This window comes from Neopelma chrysocephalum, unplaced genomic scaffold (assembly GCF_003984885.1).
Source record: "Neopelma chrysocephalum unplaced genomic scaffold, ASM398488v2 Primary Assembly neopelma1_92, whole genome shotgun sequence".
NCBI lineage: Eukaryota > Metazoa > Chordata > Aves > Passeriformes > Pipridae > Neopelma > Neopelma chrysocephalum.
Window position 1 is genome coordinate 2,340,714 of NW_020897754.1, and position 27,355 is coordinate 2,368,068.

Here is a 27,355-nt window from a genome sequence, read left to right on the forward strand (position 1 = left end):
CCGCCCCTCACAAGCCCCGCACAAACCCCTGACCTTGCGCTGAGTCGCTCCCCGGGCACAGCCACTTTTCCCAACAGTTGCACGGCGAATCCCCGAAGGATTCGGCTCCGGTGGTGCTGCTGTGAGCCTGTGCCTGTTCCTCTCGGGTGCTTCAGCCCAGGCGCCGATGTACAGGAGCCGCCACCACCTCCTTCCCCATCTCGCCGCTCTGCGGCTCCCCCACCCATCCCCTCCTGTCCCCGCCCGCTTCCCCACCTTCTCCCTTCCTCCCCCCGCCTCCGCTCCAACCAGCTGCTCTCCCTCCACCTGGGCCGGCTCTCCAGGTGCCTCCCGCTCCCGCGCGTGTCCCTTCCAGCAGCTGGAGCCGCCGCTTTTCCCTTGCCCCGCACGAGAACTTCCCCGATCCCCGGCGCTCCTCTCCCGCACGGAGCGGGATGCTCTGCTCGGGACATCGCTGCCCGGAGCCCTGCCCGGCCCGGGGAAGGGCAGAGCCGCCCGGAGGTGGCCACTCACCTCGGGAAAGCCCGGCAGCGTCCTCCGGGGGTGGGGTGGTACTGGCAGCGCTGGCGGCATCACCGCTGGAGGTGAAACCTGGGGGGGCGCGGGGCGCACCTCCTGCCCTCTTCCTCTCCTCCTCCTCTTGCGGGGCTTCCCGGGGAGGTTCGCGCTGTTCGGGCTCTGCCAGCACTGCGCGGCCGCTCCCCGCCCTCCTGAGGGGGCTGGAGGAATGGAAGGAGGGATGGAGGTAGCGGGGAGCTGGCAGGGCAGGTGCGGGAGCCGTGCGGGGCCCGCGGATCACCTTCCCCGGCCACGCTGGTCCCTGTCACCGGCTAGCGGGTGGTTGAGCCAGGAAGCGACAGTGCGGCTGGTCCCCGTGCCCAGCTGTCCCCGCCCGGGGGTACCAGGGGAGCTGGTCCCTGCCCGGCTCCCAGCGGGAACAACGACCCGCGCCCGCCCCTCTGTCCTTCTTACTCCTTCTCAGCCCTCAAATCGCTACGAGGGCACCGGGGATTAACGTGTACTTTCAATTTTAAGAACATTATATTAAAAAACAGCGCTTCGGCGATTTTAAATTACTCTGGGAGCACCCAGCAGCCCAGTAAGAAGCGATCCCCGCCGGGGACGCTTTAATTGGAGGGATCAGAGAGCTGAATGCCCTCCTGCCTCCGGGTTCCTCGGGAAAACGCCCTTCGGGAGAGCCGGGGCTGCCCTGCCCTCCCCGCACCTGCCCGTCCGTCCCGCACAAGTGCGAGAGCGGGGGAAGGAGGAAGGGAGGGAAGGAGGGAGGGAGGTGTGAGCACCGCGGGCATCCCCGGGCTCAGCCCGGGAACGGCCCCAGAGTTCCGAGTTCCGCGTTCTCAGCACAGACTAAACCAGCCCCGGCTAGGCGGGGGCTGTCCGTCCAGCTGGAGTTTAGGCACGGGACTAAGCGCACGCCTTGGAGCAGTGGAAGCCTGTTTTGTTGTTTGTTTTTTTTAAGCCGTGACGCCAACACAAACGCACAGGCAGAGCAAGGCTAGCCCTCCTGGCTCAGCGCTGAGAGGATTCTGAAGCTCGCCTGCGCACCCGGTGGTCCCCGGCTGCTGCAGCAGCAGAGCCTGCCCCTCCAGACAAACACCGAAACAGCTCTGAGATGGGAACACGCTGATTTGCACGCTGATTTGGACGCTGATTCGTACAACGATTTGCGGGCTCGCCTCTCAAAAAACGCGGCCAAAGCTTCCCCTTCTCCCCCTCCCTCCTTCTGCTTCACAGCCCCGTAGCCCAACAGGTGGCTGTGACCTCAGAGAAGGTCTAAACCAATCCAAGTAATATCTATAAATGACCTCTCTCCTGAATTCAAATTCTAATAAAAAACTGGTTTTCATTTACATTTTAATGCAGAAATCATGCAAAGCAGGGAGCTCCACAGACACTGTTGCAAGTGTGATGACTCATGCCCACCACATGTACATTATTTATTGTCTGAGGATGGAACTATGTTTAAATTAGACTGCCTGATAACAAAATCTGGATGTTCTGAACTGCTTCCCTATAATTACGTTCTGGAGGAAGTAAAGCATCATTTCTTAACCCTACTCTCTCTCCCTGACATGTTTTAACTTGGAATCTTGCTTGAAAATCCATGTTTTGAATATTGAAGCAGGTGAGCTGCACTTTCTGCACAGGCCCTGCACGTGGAAAGGAACCATCACAGAGCTACTTCTTGGATCAGGCAGGAATACAAACTATGACTTTCTCCACCTTAACAAACTTAGTCAGTTGTTTAAAAGCCGTAAGTTGAATTACTTCAAACAGAAATGAAGGTTTGAATGATTTCAAACAGAAATGAAGGTCCCCTGTCAGCTTGTGTCAATTCCTCATACTGGGATGTCTCGTTACTCGGCCACATAAAACTAGGCTACGCTGTCCCATTGGGGCTCATTCTGCTACAGACACCAAATAAAACTCCTTATGGCTGTTATTTTTTCCTAAAATAATTACAGAGCAGAGAAATGGTGGACCACCAATTCATCTGTTTCTCTCTTATAATTCTGTAGCACTGCTGATTCCTCCGTTTCACTCAACCCTGGGAGCACAAGGGCAATAAGCTGTTCTGTTCCCTATTCTTCATTTGTGGGTTTATGGTTGTTTTTTTTTCTTTTTAAGCAGATGGTATCAAGGAAGCTCTTCCCACACATACACAAAGATTCAAAGCCATTCCTGTGAGGTACTCAGGATTCAGCTACTCCTTTTTTTGGTGCTTCTCTTTCTATTTGAGTGACAAACTCTCACCCTCATCCATTCCATTGTTAAGAGTGACCAAAGGAAAAGCTATGAAAGTCTTCTTTAAATCTGACACAAATGATCCTGCGTTAACCATGCCTATTTCCCAAGGAGCAGACGTTTTTCCAGTGGATATATGTGTGAAGGGAAAAGAGCAGGAGGGAGGGTGTTTATTTTTGTTTGACTTTTTGGAGGAAAGAAAGAAAGAAACGCTGGACTTTTAGTGGTTTTAGAGCTTTCAGTTGGCTTTTGGTCAGATCCCAAATCCACAGGGCTGAAATGCAACAAACAGTAATAGGAAATGCAAATTAGGAAAAGAAATTAAAATTAAATCCTGATCAGTGGCTCTGTCATCCCATGCTAATGCCAGATGCAGCCACCAAATGCTTGTGTCCCAACAGCCTCATCATCATCTGCTTGATGTTTTATGGCTCTTTTGCAGTAAATATAAAATAAAATTGGTCTTATATTTTAGGCAGTTAGTAGACATTTCTTGTGTTTTTAAAATAGTTGCAATCTTCCTGCTCTAGCACTCCTCTCTCTCATAATAAAAGCAGTTTAAAATCATGACTTTTGTCACAGTGTAAACTTCAAGTACATAGCTTGAGAGTGACACCAAACAGAAAATGAGTGATTTATCCACCACTCTGGTTTAAAACAGTGCTGGAACTGGTATTAGGACCAGGTTTGCTGAGTGTAGCAGTGCTCCAGATCAAGTCTATACTACTTCAAGGTTTTGAATTTAAAGCTTTATAAAAAAATGCAAAAGACGGTTAGAACAAAGCAGTGATTGCTTGTGTAATTGTGGTATAAAGAAGCTTTGGATGGGAACCTCCTTAGGAACTTGGGATGATGCCACAGTAAATAATATAATCATGAAAAAGACCATAAAGCCACTATTCAAAGAATCCTTTTTCCCCCCTCTGAAGTTAGTTGTGAACTATTTTGCAGTTCACATCATCTGAGTAGCTAATTTCCTATGTTAGCCCTTACAGGGCAGCTCTTCTGGCTCCCAAAACTAACTTTGCTCCCACAGAAAGTCCCAGTGACTTTCTGGACCCAAGATTACACCGTGGGCTTTACTGAAAAGAGTCTGTGCTGAAACAACCCTGTCACAGGCCAAATGCTGTAAGAATTTACATGCATGAGTTACACAAAAAGATAAGCACATGTCTAAGCCTTTGTGGGACCCCAAATTTCTCAGGTTTCCATCACCAAAGATTGTACTTTGCCAAAGCAAACAAGGCCATGTTGTGCCATCCTTGGAATTCCACACACTTTCACCCTCTGTATAACTGTTAACATCCAGTTTTTCCTAGGCAAGGTCAGGAAATCTTAATAATGCATTATAGGCACGGAAATAACAGCACACCTCAGTATCAGGTTCATTTTTGAAAATGGCTGATTCATCTTTTAATATTTTTCTATAGTTTTCATTGGACTATTATGATATGAAACACACACTCTTCCCACATAGTATTCAGAAAAGAGAGAGTTTTAAGTATTGTTTCAGTCATCTTTCATAGCTCAATTTTAAATATTATCTAGGGAGAACCTGCATAGATTTTCCCCTTTGGGAGGGCTCTGCCTGCTAACAAGGTGCACGAAAGGCATTAGATCCTTCCCGATGAGAAGTGTTGACATCTGGAGGGAATTAACAATCCCAGTGCTGACTGCAAACAGGGCAGTCCAAACTCAGGTGGTTTGGACACGGCCCTGGCCACCACGTGGTCCCCTAAAATTGCCAAGGATGGTTTTCAGAACTAAATGTCAAGGAAATGAGTCAGGGACAGGCTTTACTCTGCTGTCCAGGCTGTATATGTGGATATAAATATCTATGTTTCATTTGCAAGGAAAAAAATGGTGTTTAAAAAGTGGATGAGAACCAAGTACCTCTATAGACATTGTTGGAGCCATGAGTTTGAAAAGAACAAGCTACAACATAAATACTAAATACATTAAATGTATTCTTTACATCAGCTGGGGTTTCCAAAAAGAAAAAAAGAAAACGAGAGAGACAAACCAGTAGTTACTTATGGCAGTGCAAGGACTTCTAGCTGTGTGATTTATGCACACATACAGGCACATGTAGGCAAATATATATTGACTTGCAAGCCCAATCCAGGGAAGCAGAGCGGGTCACAAGCAGAGGTGCCTCTCCCATGGCAGCCCATGGTAAAAGCTTGTACCAACAAACCCACCCCGGAACACACACCAGTGTGTGGGATTGGCATTAATCCTGTTATCAGGGATGGAAGGACATTCACTTCTCCTCCCACAGAGCAACCTACTGTGAGTTCAGGATGCTCTCTCCTCCCTTGGATGCCTGAGCAAGCCAGACTGCAGCACCTCTCTCCCACTCACACACACTCCCTCCAGCTGCTGCTCGGGAGGGAGACACAGGAAGGCAGCTATTTTTGTGTGAGCAAATGAAAATTAGGAATTATTTCTCTGTGTAGACAGTGGGTTATGCCCCAACAGCCAACATTTAAAACCCTTATCACAGAAATATTACTCCAGGGGGTGCATTGTCCCTCACCACACCCAGCCTCTCTTTCCCCCCTTATCCTTTAGATCCTTTTTGCTCTTTCCCTTTCTCTGATTGCCTGGGAGAAAAAGTAGGATTGTTCCCAAAAGGTTAACAGGTAACAAGGCTGTTATCATGCACTTGTAAAGCAGAGAGTGCAGAGCTGGAGTAGAGTTCCTGTCTGACATTAAAAGCTAAAAGACCTTTACAATTCTCTGTGAAAAGACAACCCACCCTTCTGAATCATTCTGTGCAAGACAGAGAAGTTATCAGTTCCAAAACACTCAGAGTTGGATGGGACTGTATAACTTTGTGTTGGTGGAGGGAGGAGGGAGGAAGTGGAAAGAAAGAGAGAGGATTTGGCTCTCCAAAATCCAAGTAGATCTTTGTGGCCACAATGTCCAGCCAAACCCTCCAGCTACAAAAAAAAAGAAAAAAGTGATGCAGCTAAATGCAGTGTTTGGAGCTGGATGTGGAATCCTCAATAAGAGGAAAGAAAAAAGTGATGGAAGAACAATTGCAATGGAAGTAGATTTATGCAAACCAAATGGGAAGTGTGAAGGGAAGAGAGAGCAAATGCTGGGACGAGTTTTATGTTCTCCACAATTTACTGCTTAAGTTATTGTACAATGCATATCAGCTAATAGTTTTTCCACAAATTCAATTTTGTCACTGTTCACTTTCTGTCAGAGATTATTACACAGAGTTGGATTGTTGAACAGTGGCTACATTTCATTCCTAATATGGCTGCACTTCAGGGGAGGGATTGTTACTGCTTAATTGTCTCAGTTTTTAAAGGAGTCCGAGGTCCTTGACATGGAAAGAGCTCCACAGATGTGTGATGAGTGTATTTTACTGGGAAATACTCAACCAAACCTAACCATTGGGGAGGGTTTCCTTGTAGTTACAGCACAAGGTTCTTGGCAACAATTTATTTTTTTTTATTCTCTGGGTACCCTTGACAAGTGGAACGTGTTTTAGTTTAGCTCTCCACAACATAAACACAAAAATATCTGCTCTCCCAGATGCGCTGGGGGAATGTATTCTTTGTCAAGTATTTTAAGGTTCTCCAAACGAGAAGGAATTTGTATTGTTGTATTTTGCTTACTAGAAACCAGCAAGAGCTTTTCCACAGCTTGTTCTTGTCTCTGCCTGCTCACATCAGGGGGTTGGGAGGGTGGGACACGTGGAGACACGTGGCACCGACTCATGGTCACGTTTGCCAGCATAAATGACCTTTTCAGGATAGATTGTTTAGAATTTTGATGGGAATATAGGTTAACTTTGGGTTCACTGGTCCCTTCCAGTCCTCTTACAGCTGTAGGACATTTAAGGATCTGGTCCAATGAGGGAGAAAAGGAAGGCTGCTTTTCTAAGGTTTTATTTTGATGGGTGCGCAAAATGAGATTTCCCCCTAATCTCCTGTGTAATTCATTCCCATAATCTCTTTGTAGGCACATCAATTTAATCCTTGTTATTACAGAGAGGACCTAAAACATTGCAAGGGTCAAACCATACCATAACACAGAAGGGGCCAAGGTGTTGGGTCTCCCTACCCTTTATATATAATAAAGATTTACATCATTTAGATCTTAGCACTTTACTGGAAATATTGCTTGCAGTAAGTATTCACAGAAAATTTTAAAAAAAGGGAGGCGAAAAAAAAAGAGAGAAAGTATTTGAATGAGAAACATGCAGTGCCACACTGAGCCATGCCAGCAAAGAGATTTTTCTGCTGCATGGTAATGAACTGCAAAAGCTAGGGGAAAGGGTTTTTAATGTCAGTGGAACCCAGAGATGGAAGCACAGTTTGCAGAGTTGTTTATGATTTACTTTATATTCAACTCCATGGATTCTGTTGGTGCAGAGCAGACACACAGAGGAAATAATCTATTAAACCCTAATGTAAATAGGTTTCTCCTGCACAATATTCCAAGGTCTCAGGTTTTAGATTGCCATCCTTGGGCTGGGATTTACATAATGTTAATGTGCCTTTGCTGTTCAATGGGCATGGCTTATAATCAAAATCCCCTGTGTATTAATAAGTGATTACATCCAGGAGAGTATTCCATCCTCCTGTTTAGGATTTCTTACTGATAGACTGGAAAAGGAAATTTTTAACTCCACTGTAAAATCCTTCTCCTGCCTGAAATGGAAACTGGGATGGTCCCCTCGCCCATGATGGGATGTTTGCCCCTCACTGTGCTGCTGAATCCTCCTTCCTACACTTACTACTGCAACCAGAAATATGTGTGAATACCAGGATACCAAACTGCACCACTGCTGGCATCAGGCTCTGGGTACTTTCTAGAAAGTCTCATGAGGTCATACAGTGCTCTCACTTCTCTGTATGCACTGTATTATACTTCAGTATTTTCTCCTTAGCAAAAGTGGACACACCAACCACAGGCAGTTTGGAGGACAGGTATTTACACGTCCTCCTGAATCATCTGTGCCCACATCCTTAAAACTATTTAAGCATCAGAGTAAAACAGCTACATATCCGTGAGGATCTGGGTCAGGGATGGATTAGAAAATGTTATCTTCACTTTGAAGTCCAACTTCAATCCAAATGTGCTTGCTCCCTGCTGCCCCTGCCCTTCTTGCTTATTTATACCAGAAACCTCTTTGTTAGTGAAAGAAGCAGAAATAGGTTACTTTGACTCTCAATCCCTAAACCACGAATTCTTGGGCCACTGTTTATTCTGGGGAAAATAATATCTTTGTGGGGGTGGCAAACCTACATTAAGACACCACATATCAGGGACAGAAAAAAGAATAAACCATTGGGACTGGTGGGCAAGACCAGGGAGAAAGCAAGTAGAAGTGACTTGCCTTTTTTTTTTCAGGATGAAATACATGAAACAGTATCACTGCCTGCAAGTAGTAATAACTGGCCATGTTATGTCATAATATTAAGCTTGCACTTCCACAATTTTCATAAAAATAGAGGGCTGTTCTGCATGCTGCTTTTGGGGGAAATTTTAACTTCTCTTGGCTAAAGTATCTCTTTTTTTCTTCCCATCAAAGAACACATGTGGAATTTTAAGGGATGAAACAGAAAGCACTAATTCACGGAATCCCAGAATCAGTTAGGTTGGAAAAGGCCTCCAAGACCATCAAGTCCAACCTGTGACTGATCCCCACCTTGTCAACCAGAGCAGAGCATTGGACACTTGCAAGAAAACATGTACAGTAAATAAAAAGAGGTCACAAGTATTTTCAGAGCTATTTCTCAATTTTGAAGATAACATTAAAAAAACATATCCTTCCCCCCTCTTCCCATATGTCAAGAGCTTGTCTCAGCCTCCTGAGGATCAAAAATGAATGGGAGAGATTGTAGAGTCCAGGTGGAACATCATCATCATCATCATCATCATTATCATAATAGTTGTTTTTTTGTCACAGTTCCAATCAATTTTTTCTGACTCTTCTTGTATTTTTATAGTACTCCTGCATCTAAAAGGATATTGCTTAATCAGTGGCTTTCACTGCTTTAATTATAATAGCAATATTCACTCTACAAAGCTATGTAAATCAGGCACACTCACATTCTAATCTGGTATTTCCACATTCCATTTATTTCCAATATTCTTAGGATTCTTGTAAGACTTATTTAAAAACTGTCTCTGTTCTCCTCTGCTGAAGAATCACATCTGTCTGGATTTCTCCTGCAGTATAAACCAGCCTGGCCACCTTCTCTTGGGCTGTTAGGGATGGGAACAAGGACAAAAAATTTTTTGGGAAACTGTATCTACCTGCTCATTTTTGGCTTCAAAATGGTAGGAGGAAAAAAAAAGAATCACACATCATTTTGTGCTTTTTCCTTCATGGCCAAAACTTGCCCAAAGTTTGACTGGACTCAGCAGAGCTGCTAAGAGAAATACAGACTCTCTTGGCAATGCCTGGAATCACAGGGAAGACTGAGGAAGGGCCTTTTGGGATTTGTTCAAGTGGCAAACAAGAAAATAAGTATCAATAGCACATTCTAATAAACCTTCACGTGACCAGAATCTTTATCCAAATGCTGGCACCTTTTAATCGCGTGCAGTTGTGGCAATCCTTGCAGTGTTCCCACAGAGAAGATTCCCACTGGAATTAACAGAGATTTGCCTGAAAAAGGATTGAACAAGTGCAGACTTACAGCCCAGCCTGGCAAGCCTTTTCTCATGACAGCATCCAATTAAAATTAATGAAATAACTTGCTCAGGATCACCCAGGGAAATGATGGTAGTGGTAGTGGTAGGGCTTAGGTTACCAAGGTCCTTGATGTTACAAAGTCAAAAATACTTAGAAGACAGAAACACTGAAGTGCGAGAAATGCTGCCATTAGTTGAAGTGGCTCCCAGGCAGTCTGTCTGTGCTCATCAATTTACACACACACACACACACACATATATATATATTACATATATATCACTACCAAGATATAAATCCTGCAGTATTTCTAACCTCTCTCACATGTACTATGATCAAAATGTGGGAGTATCTTATCTTCTGTAAAGGAAAATAATTAGATCTTAACATGCCAGCTGGACTCAACCTCAGTTCTATCCATCTACAGCAAATTCCAGCTCCCCCTTGACATCTCAGAGCAGCCCACAGATGATGCTCCTTCATATGCAGTTGGCTGGGCCTGATTTTGCCCCTTGCCCAGCTCAAACCAGTAAATTATATTCTGACTGTGACCAACCCTCCTCCTTTCTCCAGCTCACTCTGGAAGCAGCTGAAGGGAGGTGACATCCCTTCTCAGTCTGGCTGAGAAAGGAGCTGTTAAATCAACATATCATCAACCTGTGGTGTTAGATTGGCATGAGGGGAATGAGGAGGATGTAAGGATTTGGCCTGTTATAAAATAAACAAGTTTTATTGCTTGTGTTGCAAATGCCACATGGGAGTTAGTAAAAACAGGAAGAGTTTCAGAAATCTAATTTGCTTTTCATTGTGTATGCTGTTTGATTACCTTGTACCTCTCTTTCTGTTTGCAATAAAAATAGTTACTTTCCAGTCATTTTCGTTTTAGGTCTCTCTCTAGCACTCACACACCAATATAACATTTGAATTGCAAACACTGGGAGAAATATTTATTAAAGATAGTCACTTCCTCTGGATTTTATGTATATATGCATCTATATCTTCCTAATGTTTTCAGCTGCTATGAGGGTTTATTCTGTCTTCTGGCAGATGGCTTTTAACCAGCTCTGTGTCTCTAAGTGAGGAAGAAGGGAGGAGCAGAGAAAAAAAAGTCAGAAAGAAAGTACATTTAATGTACTTTCCTGGAAAACTGTTCAATCATAGTTTTTGAAAGGAACATCTGAGGACTGTGCAAGAACTTCAATGCTCAGAGAAAGCCCCCCCTTGACTAGACACTCATTGAGACCTTGTGTGACTCCCATGCAATTTAAATGATTAAATGAATTCAGGAGGAAGATCCTCTGATGGAATTGCATGCTCTCCTGTTTTTCCAGCTGCCTGCCCTGCTCCCAGCTCACCTCACTGAAAATGAGGAGATTGCTTGCTGTGGTCCATTACACTCCAAAAGGAACAAGGAAGGGTGACTGAACAAAAAATATAAAACACACCATGTCTGCAAACACTGTGATGGTGCCACCCAAGTCCCTGAATTCCAGAATACAATAAATTTCCTCCACAGTGCCAGCTGCTTGTGGGAACAGCACAAGAGGAACAAAAAAAAACCCCATCTCCCTAACATGCAGCAGAACAAATCCACCACCAGGATTTGTACAGGCCACCGAGAAAAACAAATTGGGTAAGTCCCCCGTGGGAAAAACAGGTTTTCACAAGCTTCTTCCACGGAGAATATGAAGTGTTTTCCTACTGGTGCAGGCACTGTTAACCTTTTCTGCAAAGGCACCGAGGCCACATTGGATTTTCACTCCCTTGAGCCAGAGTTGCAGAAATCTGTGTGGCTGTGTGGGTGCAAACAAAGGGAAAGGTCCCCTGGTCATACTGAAATATCATGGCACAGAAATAAGAGCTAAAAGCCTCATCTTTCTGCTCGTCTTTACAACCTGCACTTCAAAACCACTTTTATTTGCTGATCGGGAGATACTATTTCTTTTGGAAGCCTGTATGTGCTTCCATATGTGATTTGTGTCTGTCCAGAGGGTCTGTCTTATCTTTCACTGAAGCCAGTTGGAGATGCACTGATCTGGCATAAATTTAGGGGTTTTCTCACTTCCATAAATTCAGGATTATGGTGGCATTGCCTGTGACACAGCCAGGCAGTGAAACCACGTAAGACACAGGCCATATATCTGTATAACTCCATAAGAACTATACTAGGACAGTGAAGATCCTCAGCCGTCCTTCCCCACCCTGTGACCCTCCTTCAGCCTTGCTCACCATCAGCTTGGCTCTCTGATTTCAGCAAAGACACTCATGAGAGATATTAACATAAATAACATCAGAATAACGCCCCTTAATTACTCCCCCTGCCTATATTTTCCCTCTACTCCTTTGACAAAGAGATTCTTTTTTTTCCTTAAATAAGCTGATAAAACGTTGTCAGTTTATGTACTTTGTGCTTGATGAGCTGTAAACTTAAGATGGAAGGGGTCAAGAATCCAGATTTTGTCTTAATGTGTGTAGATCCACGTGTCCCAGTGATATAACACGACACAGATCCATTGCTCTCAGCTAGTGCCTTGAGAAAGGACTTCCTAATTTCAAACCCAACAGACTGTGCTCCTTCCATTGAAATCCAGGAGGATACTGGTTTGAACAATTGCAGGATATAGGGCTTGACAAGTGTTATTTTAGCAGTTGGATACCCCATTCTCCCACTATTGCTGCATTCATAAACTGAAAGCAATATTTTCAGTGTTATTTGCAGACTAAATCATGATAGATGTTTTAATTTCGAGGTTGCTGTATTGAATTGAGTCATTAATAGGATTTTCCCCCTCTCTGTCTCCCCTAAACAATGTCTCTATTTCCCCTTCACAATAAGTCTCCTGACTACATTTTCAACAACACCAGGAAGAAGGGAGCTTCTATCCTTTGTTACAGAATGCATTTTTAAGGTTAATTTCTTCCCTTTTTATAGGACATGCACATATAACTCTCTTTCGGAGCAGCACCAACTGAAACACTATTTGAGTCTGGAAAGAGCCAATTACTAATGTAGAATCAGCAGGGACACCCAGAGGCTACGCAAAATCCCTACTTTTTATAAATCATACTCCTAGTTCAGTGAGTCTGGTGGTTTGTCTCCAGGAGAAACTTAGACCATGTACTTCACCTGCAGGCAAATCTTGTTGCTGATCTCATTCTTTTTTTGCTCTTGTGGCAGCTTAAATTGGCTCCACCATGAAAACTGAGCTGTGAATTCAACAAACAGCCGTGGCTCATGTTGGGCCTTTCACCCCTTGAGGAACTTACACGTGGTAAATTCAGGTCTGCAGTTCACTTAGACTACCTGTGACAAAAAGCTGCTGTTCCTTCCTTCATAAGGAAAAAAATAATTGCTCTGCCAAAATGTCAACTTGCTGCAGTCTGGAAGAACAAATGCTCTGTGTGTTGGCAGGCAAACACAAACCTCACTGGCAGCCAGAGAAGAGAGAAGGGAGAGGGGTGGGTTTTGTTGAGACCACGAGGTGAGCACACAGTATTTAACACAACTTTCCATTTCCATCCTTCCATGGTAGAGAGAAAAAGGAAGACTTCAGTCTGAATAAAGCAATTTCCCTTTCACTTAGAGATAAAATAATAACTGACTTCATTCTCTTTCCTTTATGTAAGATGGAGGTGCACCTGAGATTTTGGTGTCAGAGCACAGAGAAGGGTGTTATGTTATGACATAGAAAATAAGGCCTTTGTGCTTGCCCAGGAACGTGACACTATGTTGAATGATAATCCAGTTCCTCCTTGATGCTAAAAAATTGCTGAACTCCCCCCGAATTATAAATGTGGGCAGGAGCACAGCTCCTTATGCATTTTGAGACACTGTTCATTTGAGAAAGTTGACTCTGTTCTTGACATTTGCTTTTATATTCATGGCACTAAAGCTCTAGAAATCTGTCAAAGTGGTTTCTTAATAGTTTGGCTTCCAAAAAAATCCAAGAACATCCAGCCAACTAAACAGTCCAACCAACAACATATGCCAACTTCAGTGCTAATTGCTTGTTTTAAGCCAGACCAGCTGAGTAGTTTCTACCTTACATTTTCACTGAGCTAAACTCAACTTCTATCTTTGATTTTTTCAGTAACGCAGATTGTAAAAGGAGTAATTTGGAATTACTGAATATTTTGTCTGAGCAGAACAGAAGTGCTATCTTTCATTCTTTAACCCCCCCCTTTTTTTATAAAATTAAATGTTGGCAACTTCAAACTGATTTTGAAGGCAAAAGTGGAAAAATCTTCTTTGAATTGCAGTGTATTTATATTTATATTTCCAACATTTTTTCCATTTTTAAACCATCAGCAAAATCAGTGAAGAACTGTGACTGTTGAACAAATGCATTTTTGGTAAATAAATCATTAGTAAAATTTATGAGTCTGATTCACTCCACTCTAGATGCTGTTTGTCATAATTTTCTAAGACCATTCTTTGCTTAGAAATATGGCTCACTTTAATCTCTTTGTAAATCCCTGAGTGTATATCTAACCTTGAATTAAGGAAGTGATTGATGAGTAGTCACTAATATTTCCATAATTGCTGCTACACTACAGCCCAACATCCCACTGGATCAGATTTTGGGCAAACAAAGCAAATATAGAATCACTCATAACAGGAGTGCTTTAGAAAGAGTAAAGGAAGGCAACACCAAAATTGGCTTTTTAGAAGTTTAGGGCTGAAACAGAGGCAGAGTGAATGGTTTTGCTCAGGGTTTGCAAGAAATCTGTAGAAGAGATCAGAAGCTGAGCCATCTCCCAAGGTTCCCTGTGGTTCTTTACTACAAGACAATCCTTCCTGGAAAGAAAAGGCAAACCACACTTGTTATTTCCCCATTTGCTGAGCTCAGGATTTGGGGAAGCTGCTAAGCCAAGGATCACCTCAGGCTCAGGGAGCACAGCTGCTGCAGAACAGGGCAGAACAAACCAAATAAAACAGCACTTCCCTCAAAGAGCTCATAATTTAGGCACTACTGGCGCCTCCAGTACCTGAAGTGCTGAAGATTACAATTGAAATCAGGGGTGTAAAAGCAATGACACATGTAAGGCTTCATTATTTTTGCAAATAGTGAGAGGCTCACAGGGATGTGAGGATCTGAGTTTTAATATGCTGCTGAGAAGGTCTGTATTTATATTCTTACAGAAAAAGTTATTTTTGAAAAGAGAAGTGACATGGAAATACGAGAGAGAGAAAGTAAAGCTGTTTTTCTCTTAACTGGCATGCAAATGAAATGGTGTAGTTGTTTTTAAGAATATTTGTTTGCTAAAAGTAATCCAGCTATTTAGGAGAAAGGGAAAATCCAGAGAAGATCATGAGGCACAAATGAAGGGAAGGAGATTCAGCTAAATTCTTAGCTTTCATTTCAATTAACAAGAAAATAACCTGGGAAGATAATGCTCTTTGGATTCTGAATCCAAGGACTGTCCTCTCCCCCCAAAAAGCATGGATTGTGTTTAAATAAATTTGAACTAGAACACATTTAGCTCTTCATTAAACCAACTTTTACTGTGTATTTATGATCATTGGTTAATGATAATGAGCTGAGCCACATCATATATAGATTGACACAGAGAAACTATGTGAAAAGCTGTTTCAAGAAAGCAGATACTTCTCTGTCAGGCAGCAGCTCACACTTTCTGCAACAACTTACTTATGCACCAACTGCACCTCACTGGCAACACAAGATCTGCAGTAAGAGACAGGTTTCAGGACAGCAAGAGCCTTTTTCCAGGAGGAAGCAGGAGACTGGTCTGTTTAATTAATATTTGACACCACGGAGCAACTTTGTTTCCAGTTTTTTTAATTGAGTGTTACGAGGGCAGAACCTTAGGCAAGTGGACAGGAAAAGCTCTTCCCTTTCCATTGCTCTACCAAAGACTGGTTACTTTCTCATGGAAAGTTTTTCCATGTGTTTGCAGCAAAGCACAAAGGTTTCTAAAGAAGAGAAGAAAAAGGGTGAGAGAGGAGCTTCAGAATAGCCAGGGTCTGAAAGCGTTCTCAGCATCCTTTCAGCTTCCATGAAAACCCATGATTTTGGTCATTCTAAACTATAAGACTTACTCAATAATAAAACTGCTATTTTCATCTCACTGACCTGAATGCAAATTTGTCTGATGTTATAGAAAAAGTGTTTTAATGAAAACGAATAAGGGGCCAAGAACTCATTGGTGCTCAATTCACCGCAGTGGGGTTCAATCTGAATTCACAGGGATGGTTTGAAAGGGGTGGTCAGAGATTCCAAAGGAAGTTTCCAGAAGGTAGGAGGCAGGCTGGGTGCTGGAAACCATCACTGGCAGTGTTTCCCAGCAGGTTGCACCACCACTCAAGTCTGGGTGAGGCAGGTACAAAGTGATGAACTAAAAGACATCCTGAGGTCTTTCTGCAGCTCTATTTTTGTGATTTGGGCTCAGTCTTCGCTGGTGAGCCTTCCTTCTGTGAGCTGTACAAGAACATGTGTTGGTGTTCACATACCATTCCAAGGCTTGCTAAAAGGAGCTGGCATCACTCCCGGGCCGGGGCTGAGCCACTGTCAGGCCTTCCAAGCAAAGCTGGGTTGAGCTGAGCCGGCACTGGAATGGAGGACCTTTGGAGAACACCAGGTTGCTGAGAAACCCTGGAAAAGCTGGCAAATGGCAGAACTGATGTGTTCAGCATGAGACAGAACACCATGGCTCCAGTCACTTCTAATTATTGCTGAGGATATCATCATCATCCTGGCCATACTCACAGCATTTCTTGCTCCCTAAGCTGCCTTTGTGATTTAATGGATAAAAAGACTGTTCACTCTTTTTGTCACAGCTTTGTATGTGACTGGGAGCTGACTGCTGGGAAGGAAGGAAGGTCCACAAGCAGCTCTGGGGCAATCAGAACTGTACCTGGGTTTCCTGGCTTTCTTGGAGAGGGTTTGTCTGTTGACAGCCTCGGCTATGCACAAAGTGCCCACGTGAAGAACCAGGCTGAGGAAACCACATTGCTTGTAGCAGAGAGACAGGTGTCTGAATTAAATACCTAGTTCAGGTACCTGAATTAAATAGCTGTCTGGTTTATACCACTATATATTTACATCACTGCTCTGACATAGATCAACAAATGCAATGAACAGCCAAGCTTGAGAGGTCTCATCGTGTGTTGGTGCCCGCTATCAAACTGGGGCTGTGCCCCATTTCATGACAAGTTACTTCTGGGGTGAAATGTCACTCCTGCACATTAAAAAACTTTATTTTGGAGGGACTGGAGTGAAGCCTAACATGTCCTCTCAGACAACTGTGATGGTGTGACCACCAGTGTTTCGATGAAGAGCTGTGCAGTTGGTGCTTTGTGACAATCTCAAGAGAAAATAATCTCAATAATCAATGACAGAAATAGAGATGGACCTCAGTGTGTAAATCTGAGGGTGCTTAAGCAGGAGTCTTCTCATGTGCAAAATTATGGTACTTGAACATCCCAGACAAAAGAAGCATGGAAGCCTCACTGAGAAAATCCCTTTTGGATAAACCACCTCTGAAAACAGTGCACAAAGTACACACGAATCATCCCTTTACCAAATGAAAACTGAATTGGTAAAAATCTTGAGAAACTGCATTTAACTCTCACAGTATTTGTGTGGATATTGCCAAAGCTGAGAACTCAAAACTGTTCTTGCTCCTCTAAGGAAATTCTTGAGGAGAAAAGTAAAATTCATAACAACAGTTTCTAGAGTTCTACCGCTTGTGGTAGAAACAATGTTGTAAATTCTTGCACTCTTCCAAAAGGAGAGCTGAGGTTACTCTGTATTACCAGTAAGAATTGTTAAGTGCTCATTTTTAAGAATCACATTCCATTAGAAGGCTTACAGGAAACCTCATTTATGCATCTGCTTTTTCTTTCCAAGGAAAATGCAAAATAAAGTCATCGTGACAACATTTTATTGTGTACAAAATTAGTTTGGTTACTAAATCGGACAAGAATTCCAATAGAAACAGATATAACAATAGTTTGGAAAATAAAATCCTTATGGTTCCTCCTTCCTACACTTAGAAAACTGAGAAAGATTAGCCCCATATTATGGAAAGTCCTGTGTTATTGGCTGTATAGTGCAAAAATGGGGATTTTAAGGGGTATAATCCATGCTTCATTCTGCCTATTAAACTTGTTCTGCTTTATCCTGATAATGTTCTTTGTATATAAAAAATATCTGGAAATCGAGGATCCCAAGCATCTGTTCTTTATTCTTGTTTATTGTAGATTTTGATTTTATATTCATGTCACAGCAACCCTGACACGGTTTTTGTGGATTAGGAGTTGGTGCTGATGACTTTTCACAACACATGCACATAATAAATCTCCAAAAGGATACAGGGTACAAAGATAGTAAATTCTGTTCCTACCTAACTTGAGGCCTTGACAAGTTAGACATTTAGCTGATGTGCTTAAATTAGAAACAAGGTCATGTCAGGCTTCCTACAGAGTCAATTCATCGTTCCTGAGGGAGATGCAGCCCACCTATGGAATGAATCACCCACTGGAGGTGCCAGGCCTTCTTCCCTGGCTGCAAAGAGACCCTCCAAGTGACCTTCATCCAAATATAGATTCTTTAACCCAGGTACCTGAAGTCAGTTTAGAGGAACCCAGGTAAGTTTAGAGAGACAGGGGAAAAAAAGGCGAGATGACATGGGAAGGCATGCTCTGTTTAAAGAACCAGAGCACACGTGGTGTTTGAAGTTCTGATAAGAAGAAAACCTGAACACCTTAAAGAACTTCTGTCCCTCATTCTTTGTGTCCCGTTTTGGCTCTGACCTTCCCTTCCAATAAAGAACCTGAGCCAGCAACAACCTCCCCATGCTCCTGTGCTGGTTTAAGGAGGTCACTTGCTCAGTAAAGGATGAGGACTTAACTATTTGGTGCAAACTCACAAGAGACTCAAAGACTTGGGGAATGGTGCCTCCTTTTTCCCTTTTCCAGGCTCAAGAGGACACAATTGTCCAGCTTGAAGATGTGGCTTAAAACACAAAAGGCCTCACAAACACCAATATTATGGAATAATGACATCGAAGGGAGAACGCTGATGATGGATAAGGGCAAGAGCTTTGTAGCCAGCTGGAGATATGTGAAATCCAGCATATTGGAGATCTTCAAAAGAGGTCATTCTGCAACTGCCAGCATTCCTGAGAGGACAGAAAAAAAGCAGCCTCTGAAACCATGACTCTCCCCACTACTTCAGGAAGTTACCCTGTTGGGTAACAATTAAAATCATTTTGATGGGTTACTGTCTTCTAAACCAACAGTGACGGCTAAACATTAGGAACTGACTGGAATATTTTTCAAACTCCCCTTAAAAAAAAGGGAATGCAGTTAGTTAGTGATAAAAAAAGAAACTATGTTAGGGAACACAACGTGTTAAGACAATTATTTTTAAAAGTTTAGGCAAAAGACAAGCAAGAGGAGAGCTCAGACTTTTTAAGGAAATATGCTAAGCAGGAAAGTTTCTCCATGAACTTTTTAGCCCAACTGGAATTCCAAGTCAGTTACAAAGTTCAGAAACCAGAACAAAAGTTTAAATACTTGTATTAGATTGTTTGTTTGTTTTCACACCAAGTTCCTTCTAGTTGTCTGCTCCTATATAACAACTTCACCAGTGGCTGTGACTAACGCATCTAGTAAACTTTTCCACTCCAAGCACAGGCTTTATTATCTCCTGGAATGGGTATAGCAAGTTTGCTGCATGGTTGAAGGTGAAATGGTGCAGGAAGAGAGCAAAGCAGTACCTAATTCCACAGGGCTCTTCTTAGGGGAGCGAAACAGTGGTGTGAAGGATGCATTTGAATTGTGTTCTCAGTTCCAGGAGGTGTGTGGTTCCTCCAGCCGTGGCAGGGAGTTAATGACATGTTGGCAGGCACACCTGAGTGGACAGATCGATCCAGATCCTTTGTTTGCAGATCCTGTGCTGTTATCTCAGCACCCAAGTGCCCCTCAGAGGTGGCTGCCCTGCAGGGAAGCACCGAGTTTGCTTTTGGAAAGGAGTGCCTGCACACACTCCCTCTGTGCCATCCTGCCTGGATTCCCAGAGCCCACAGGGACCGGTGATTCCATGCTCTGGAAGCATCAGAACAAGCTGCTCTTGTAGAATGGCACCATGTGACACATGGGTGACCTGACTGATGCTCTGCTGGGGAGGACTGAAGGGAAACACAGATAAAACAAGTTGCTGAGCTTTGGGGTACTGTGATTTCTACTCATCTACAGCTTCTCTTTGTCTTTACTTCACTACCTTTTGTGGAGTGTTTGCAGGATGGCGGACACTTTGTGAACAATCCATACTGCCAGCTCTGAGGAGCAGTAGGCCTCGCTTGACGTAACTTTGGAGGGTATTAAAAGAATAGTTTGTAGTTGCAAGCTGTGTGAAACTCTGTGTGTTTACAGTTGTAAGTTATGGGAAAACTGTGTGTTTGTAGTTGAAAGTTGTGGGAAACTGGAGATAAAGAGAAAACTGGAAAGTCCTGGGAAAGTCCCTGAGGCGGATCGCTAGGAGGGACTTTGGGCGGCACGAAGGACGTCAGGATGTGTGGGCAGAGCATCAGAACCGATAAGCTTATGAGAAATAAATAATCCGGTTTTATTATAAGCAAATTGATTTTAGTGGAAAACAGAGGGTGGTGGGATTTATTTCTTTTCTTTCATTTAATTCCAGGAGTTTTAGGCGCCTCGTGGAGGCTGTAAGGTGAAAGGCCCTGTCTGGGCCTGACACCAGGGAAACGTCGCAGTCGGGGTAGGGAAAAAAATATATAAAAATGGAAAATATACCCCTGGCCACGTGGCTGGCCTTTGTGTGCAGAGGGACCCCCCTGTGCATGTGCAGGGGGGTACGTCATCAATCAATCAGGAGGGAGGGTGACACCCCCTCCCGAATTAAAAAAATTACCTTTTAAGGTAAAATACCTGTTACCTGTTGAACATTTAACATCTTAAGTGGCCAAGAGGGTACAAAAAGAGCGCATTTTTCAAACCGTGTGTGCTTTTCCAGGCCATGTGACTTGAGATTGCACCCAGTGCTGCAATAAAAGATTTCTTGCTGCAATTTTCCTTGTCCTGCAAGTATTTTTTTGCCATTTCATAAATTGAAAGCAAGGATTTTTCTTACAAGCTAAAGGCATGAAACGCGTGCACAGACTGAGCTATCCAATCGCTTTGTTGTAATCACAGACCCGGGAAGGAGCTGACTGTATAAAAGCTAACTCATTTAAATAATAAATTGAACATCGTTTGATCATATTGACTGTCTGTGCGTTGTTTCGGAACTCCTGCCGTCCATAACCTTTAATTTTTATTTTAGTCTCAAATGCTCCCCACTTTGCTCAGACCCATCTCCTCCCTCTTTCACAGCCCCAGTCCCTTCCCTTGTTTTCTCACCTCCTCTCACTCTGGAGCTGAGATTCCCTGTCCCTATTTTCTAGTGGGAGCTCCCCAAAACCATTCAGACCATGTAACAACCCATATAACAACATGGCACATGACACGTATCAACAGGAGCCTTAATAGAGAAGTTAAATAGGTTTACAAGACAAAAAGTCTATTTTTCTCATTATTTCTATCTGACTTTCAGATGGGAAAGGGAATCATCTTTTCGTGTAAATTCTCTTTATGAGGATATACAGTGTCAGATGTCTCAGTTCAAGCCTAAGCCTCTGTTACAAGTACTTATGGGCTGTATTTAGCAATCTTATTAAGAGGAAGTAATAATAGACGAGAATAATTTGACATCAGGTAAAACCCACCAAATTTCTGAGTTTCCATTTCCTAGGTCCCTGTAAAAATCCTGACCAGGATGTCACATCTGCTCACCATATCCCACCCCTGCCTCCACCTCAAATACATGTTTTGGGGTGCTAACTGCTGGGGTTTTTAATTCCAAATTGATATTTAGGAAAAGAGGAGGTTGCAGAGCCTGGTGGTACCCTCAGGGCCCTGACATCAAGATGAAAATGGATCTAATGGATCATTGCTGATCTATAGAAATACATATTATGTATAAGCCTTTGCAGGTTTTGGGTTTTTTTGTTTTTTTTTTGTTTGGTTGGTTTTTTAATATATTTTTATATCTATACATTAAATTACACACATGGCTGCTGTGATTGCTTTAGTACTTCGGGGGTACATCTGACCCCCAACTCCTAAACCAGCCAAAACCCCAACAGTGCCAGAATTATATTTTGAAGATGCACAGGTCAGTAACACCTGGAAGTTCTTATATCCAGAATATGGAGATTATTTGTACTTTTGCCACTATCTGGGTTCTGTACTTGTGCAGATTTCTTTCTGCTTTGCAGTGGCTTGGTAATTTTCTATCTCCTCTCTCCTGCGTTGCTGCAACTGTTCTCTCTGACTGAGCATCTGTAACACCCTGAATGGAAACACATCCAAGGCACTGACACTCTGGGGATTAAACACTTCTGTTGGAGACATTCTTCAAGAATTTTACAGAGGAAAATGATCTTGCTACTGAAAAATAAAGAAGCTTCCCCCCCCCAAACCTATAACATAGAAAGTACCAGATATGTTCTACCAAAAGGTAAATTAGCATAGAGAAATCTTAGGGGACTTTGAGAAAAAAATACAGATTCCTCTGTTCTGACTGGTGTTGCAGGCTCTATTTCCAGATGCACAGCAAGCCCTGGCTAACAGCATCACGATTTCAGAAAGTACATTCATGTCAGGCTCAATTCCTCCTTTATGGACAGGCATTATTTCTGGGAATTAGCTGAAAAAAGCAGTCATTTCTCAGCTGATTGAGGCTGAAAGGGCTGATTAAACAGCCCTTTTGGGTAGAACAGTAGCCCTCTATAATAAGAAACGGTAAATTATTAACATCATCCAAGGATTTCTGAGGAAATTAAAGATTTTTTTTTTTTTTTTTCAATTCCCAGAACACCAGGAGCACGCCGGGGGGGTGGGGCTGCTCACCCAAAAATTGCCAGGACCTAAGGTAGCACAGCATAGGTACTTTCATCACCAGATAAGAGGGCAGTTAAGAATTTCAAAGTGAGGAAGAGCCTAGAGGACATTTGTCACAAGGATAAAAACGCTATTCCTTAAACTTCTTTTTCATAAGAGGCACTTGGGAAGTTTGAGAGTTATTTTTGGAGAGTGACACTGAGGAAAGCCCTAATCCTGTGCTCCCTGGCTGAAGCAGAGATGCCATGCTATGGTTTAACTCCAGATTGGTGTCTCTTCTCATCAGCTACAAACTGGCACAGACAGAAGGAGCCATAGCGATGAGCCTGAAAATGCCTTTGCACTTCATTTTGCATCCAAATCCCGTTGGATTTGTTAAAAACTTTGACAGCCATTGACAACTTATTTGTACCACTTGTGATCACAATGTGATATTTTAGGCTTACTGGTGAAAAGGGGGTTTATCTTCCACCATCTCCAAACTTCAGTGTTTCAGCCCGTATTTAATTCCAGCACTCAGATCTTGTGCTCTCACCAGCTTCTCACATCATGAGCTACAGAGTCTCTGACACTTTCATTATCTTCAGAGGCATAAAGCCATCATCACATTATTCCTGTCCATTTGCTGCTGAAGCAAAAACTCTGAGAGCTCATCTACCCAGCAGACATTGCAATGGGGCATAAATAAATAGTATACACTGACTGATACCCCGTGGTACAGATACATAGCTCTGCAAACCAGAAATCCAGCCTTACTATCACTTCATTCCCAAAAGGAGTCAATATTTGAGTCTGAAATTAATCGGGAAAAATGTGAATTGTTGGAAATCTTCCAGCAGTCGTGTAATGGAGAGTCCCTCTCAAAGGAATCTCTACAGGGAAATGAATGCAATTAAGGACCAACCTAATAAACTGCCAAGAAATCTTAACTAGCTAGAGAAGCCTTATTTAAACCCTGAGTTCTCCCAGTGAGGTGAACAGGGAGTGTCATCTGTCCCTGAGCTGCTGCAGAAAAGTACAAAAGTGAATATTCTACATAAACATCTCTCTATTTTCTGTTGCCTCTCTGCAAACACCCTTCTAACTTACTAAAAATAAATTAATAACATTTATAGAGGTCTCCTGAGCAGTTCTGGTTAGCACCCTGTCTATCATTCAAAGAAATCCAAATTATTAGAGGCAAAGTGGAAATGTGTTCTCCCTTTCCCAGTGCTAAACAGGGCTCGGAATTGCTCCCTTTCCTACTGTAGCAATAATTAAAATTAAGAAACTAGCTCAGATACCAGTGGACAGCCACAGGTCCCAGGATGCCCTACAACATTTTGCTAATGAGCACCAGCCTGAAGCTCTTTATGAAAGCAGGTCATCCCTGGAAAGGGGGGCAGAGTGTGTGTTGTAATAAGAGACTTTTTTATGGCTCACAGACCGAAAATATAAATATTGGCTCTATCAGCCACTCCATGGAGTTTGAGCTAGCAAAAGCCTTTTCCCTAATGCTGCCATAATAAACAAAGCAGGGCAGTGGTGAGTGTTGCCTGGGTCTGTCCAGCAGTCAGGCAGCTGAAGGAGCAGAGAGAGCCCCAAGAACTAAAATGAGGAGACAAACGTGTACCAAGAAATCCCACTGGCTTTGTTTATTTGCTGGAATGTCTTCCATCGGGTCACCATGACTTTGGACTTTCACAGCTGCAGGGATCATCCTGCCTGGAGTGGATGATTTCACAGAAAAGAGAGAGCCCTGAATACAAAAAAAAAAGGGTGTTTGGCTGTTCCGAGGGAACAGAGCAGAAGGAGCAGCTTTCCACCCCAGAGAGTAATGAGAGAAATTCAAACACACTTGGAGGCTGCAGCTGGATACAATTGTTTAAGAACCACGGAGAAGGAATTCCAGCCTCCATTTCCCCCCCCCCCCGCCCTTTCCCCATTATTCACATCTCCTCTTATTTTACAACTGTACCACTCCTCTAATGCCTTATGTCTGTGCTGTATTGTCTGGCCCTGTGTTGTTTGCAGTTTGACAAGCTTTAAAATTGCCTGATTGCACAGTTCTAGCTGAGATCCCAGGTAGCATGCAGCACTTGGGAACATGCTGAACAAAAGGTGCTTTCCATCTGTCTTTACAATTTTGTAGGGGGGAAAAAAATAACTTAAAAGTTTTCCCAAACAGTCCAGAATACCAGTTCTCCAAAGAGAATGAGATAAAGCTTGTTTATCCCTTAAAAAAAAAAAATCAGTGTGTGCTTTTACATACAGGGAGGTGCTTTGCTTCTAGTGGTGAACAGGAGCAGCATAAACAGGCAGGATGGCAAGGGCTGGAGCTGGAACAGAGAGGGAGGCTCAGCTCTGATCCTGCGGGAGAACCTGCACAAGGAGGGAGCTGTCTTTGACAGGAACAAGAGAGGGAGTTCTTTGAAAAGCAAAAGAAAAAGCCAAGGAGCCGTGTGTGTGTGTGTGTGTGTGTGTGTGTGCGCGCGCGCCTGGAAGCAGTGGGATAAGTGCCAGGTAGAGACTAAAGACAATAGCAGGAATTGAGAGGAGGAGCTGCAAACAGGGGCATGGGAGACACAGCAGCTTTTGGGGAAGACAGTGCTCTGGAATCTGGGTGACTGCGTGAAGGGCTGGGATGTGACAGCCAGGACCACGCAGAGGGGGACACACAAAAATAGACGGGCTGGGGGAACAGAAATAGAATTGAGGGCTTGGATGAAAGAGGAGCTCAGGCCAAAGTGCACAGTTGAGGAATTCAGAGGAGATTTTGCCAACCCAACAGATAATAAATCTGAGGCTGACTGAAAGAAAATCTTTCTACATATTTAAAAGTCACAAGAAGTTTATTGTCAAATTAACCATGGGATTGTGTTCTGAAGCAGGAGTTCCTAAGGCTTCTGCTCAGTAAAGCCTGTCAACCATCTGAATTCCTTGTGGGTCACCATCTGAATTGAAAACATCTGAAAATTAAATTATTTCCTAGACTATTTGCCATTACCTCATGGACCAGTAGTCTGAGAATTATGCCATTTTTAGGGACTCTAGAGGACACAAGACTGAAGGAAGAGGTGGCAGTAAGTGCAGGATAAGGAGAGTTGGCTGTGTCCCACCAGGGGAAAGGAGTAAGATCTGGGACTAAAAACATGGGGAAGATGAGATGAAAGCAGAGCAGTGGGATATTTTGATTTGAGAGACTGAGCTGGTTGGCCAAAAATGCAGTCAAAAGACAAGGAACAAGGGATGGGGAAAACTGGGTCTAAATCAGACAGGTAGGAACAGCTCAAAATAAGGGGAGGGTCTCTCCAGAAGCTGCAGTGATCTGAATCTCCATAGTGATGCCAACAAACAAGAAATTGGATACAAGCCTCCATATTCACTAATGAAACACGCTCAGTCTGATTATTCACTTGGTCACATTCCACCAGTATTTTTATATTTTACCAAATATAACTGTAGCCAAACAGGTTTTAGGAAAGTACCTTCAGCAAATCCAAGCAAATTCCAAATTTTCCTCCTAAAATCTCAAAGCATTTGGATGCCTGTGGCAGTGTTATAGTGAGAACAGTGTGCTCACACCATGCTGGGAATAACAGCCCTGAGAGGGCACTGCCTGGCAGACTTGGTGCATCTCTGGTGTGAGCTGAGGGTCTGGCATCTGTTTTCTCCTTCCCTTCTTGTGTTTTTACTGAAATTCCCCTTAGAGTCCCTACAGAAAACGAGGGAGAGCCCACCACAGACAAATAACACATCATTATACCACAGAAAATATTCATTATGAAACAAGAAATCTGCCCTGCAGTGGTTATGAAAGAATGAGTATGCACAAAATTAATTGCTGTTAGATGTATAAATTATTCCAGATCAAAGGGGGTGTGAAAGGTCACACTGCTGCTGATTTTTACTGAATTTCTGACTGGTGTGCAGGACACATAACACTGATGAGCACAACACTAACAGCAGCATTGCTGTAGCTGTAATTGTCTACTGCTACCAGCCAGGGAAAGTCTGCAGGGAGCAAGAATAGCTGGGTTTTTTTTAGAATAAGGGGCATATTTTAGGGAAAAAAAGTCTATACAAACCCATAGATACCTGGGGTTTTACATAGATGTGTCTATTATGGGTGTAAATTTGTGATGTTCAGATAAGACATTGAGAAATGGGGATATGCAAGTCTGAACTTTTCCTTTCTTGCTGCCTTTTGAAGGTGTTAATGAAAATGAGTCACATGGAGAAGAAACATCATTGAATTCTGGATAGGAAACTAAAAATCAGTTCACTAAAGGATAAACATATGGACAAAGATGAATTGTTCTTTACACAATTTTCAGGAGTACAAATGGTTGGAGCTACAACCCTGGGAACGATGTTATTCTATCAGGAACAAACTGAAGACCTCTGTCATCTGCAGCCATGAATTCATGGAAGCACCAATTTCCTAGTTACAATGGAAGCTCCACCAGAACATCCTGGCTAGACAACACAAGCACGTTTTTTCTGACTGGATTTAAAATTTCCCTTATTTGTGTTCATAAATCAAACTGAAAAGCCAGACAAAGAACATGACTGCTGATGTGAGGAGCTTGTGCCACTGCTGGCACCACCAAAAGGCTGTGTGTGGATTAAATTAATCAGGTTATTCTAAAACACAAAAGAAATCCCAACCAATTTGGGGAGACAAATCTCACTGAGGGAGAAACATGGCTCCATGCAAGAAAATATATTATCCAAATCCATAACAAGACCAAGAATTCAGGTTGATGTTCAGCAGTGCAGCTGCAGAGCTATGCTGGCTGTTCAGTATGAGTGCCAGAGGAGTTCTAGTTCCAAATAAATCAATATAATATAGGCTTTGCCTGCAAAAGAAAGTGGCAGTGGTTTCACTAGGATTGTTTCTTTAAACCAATTTCATTAGACATGAAGCAAATCCACATGTGGAGGCAGTTAAATTGATTTACAACTGGCTTGTGTTGATCTAGCTTAATTCAAAGGGTGGAATTTTATATGGCAGC

The 27,355-nt window shown here is 43.1% G+C and overlaps 1 protein-coding gene across 7 annotated transcripts in view; it reads right to left on the reverse strand.

Annotated features, from left to right (window-relative positions):
* The window catches only part of SHISAL1 (shisa like 1), a 241,411-nt gene that overhangs the window by 67,431 nt on the left and 146,625 nt on the right, over positions 1-27,355 (reverse strand). The window contains exon 1 of one of the 7 annotated variants that reach the window (XM_027693554.1): positions 514-634. The exons of 5 other annotated variants lie outside the window; for them this stretch is intronic. The gene's annotated coding sequence lies outside the window, so the exon portion shown is untranslated. Of the gene's footprint in view, positions 1-33; positions 208-513; positions 635-27,355 lie in introns of those variants that run through there. One more of the 7 variants, XM_027693551.1, reaches the window with a different exon arrangement.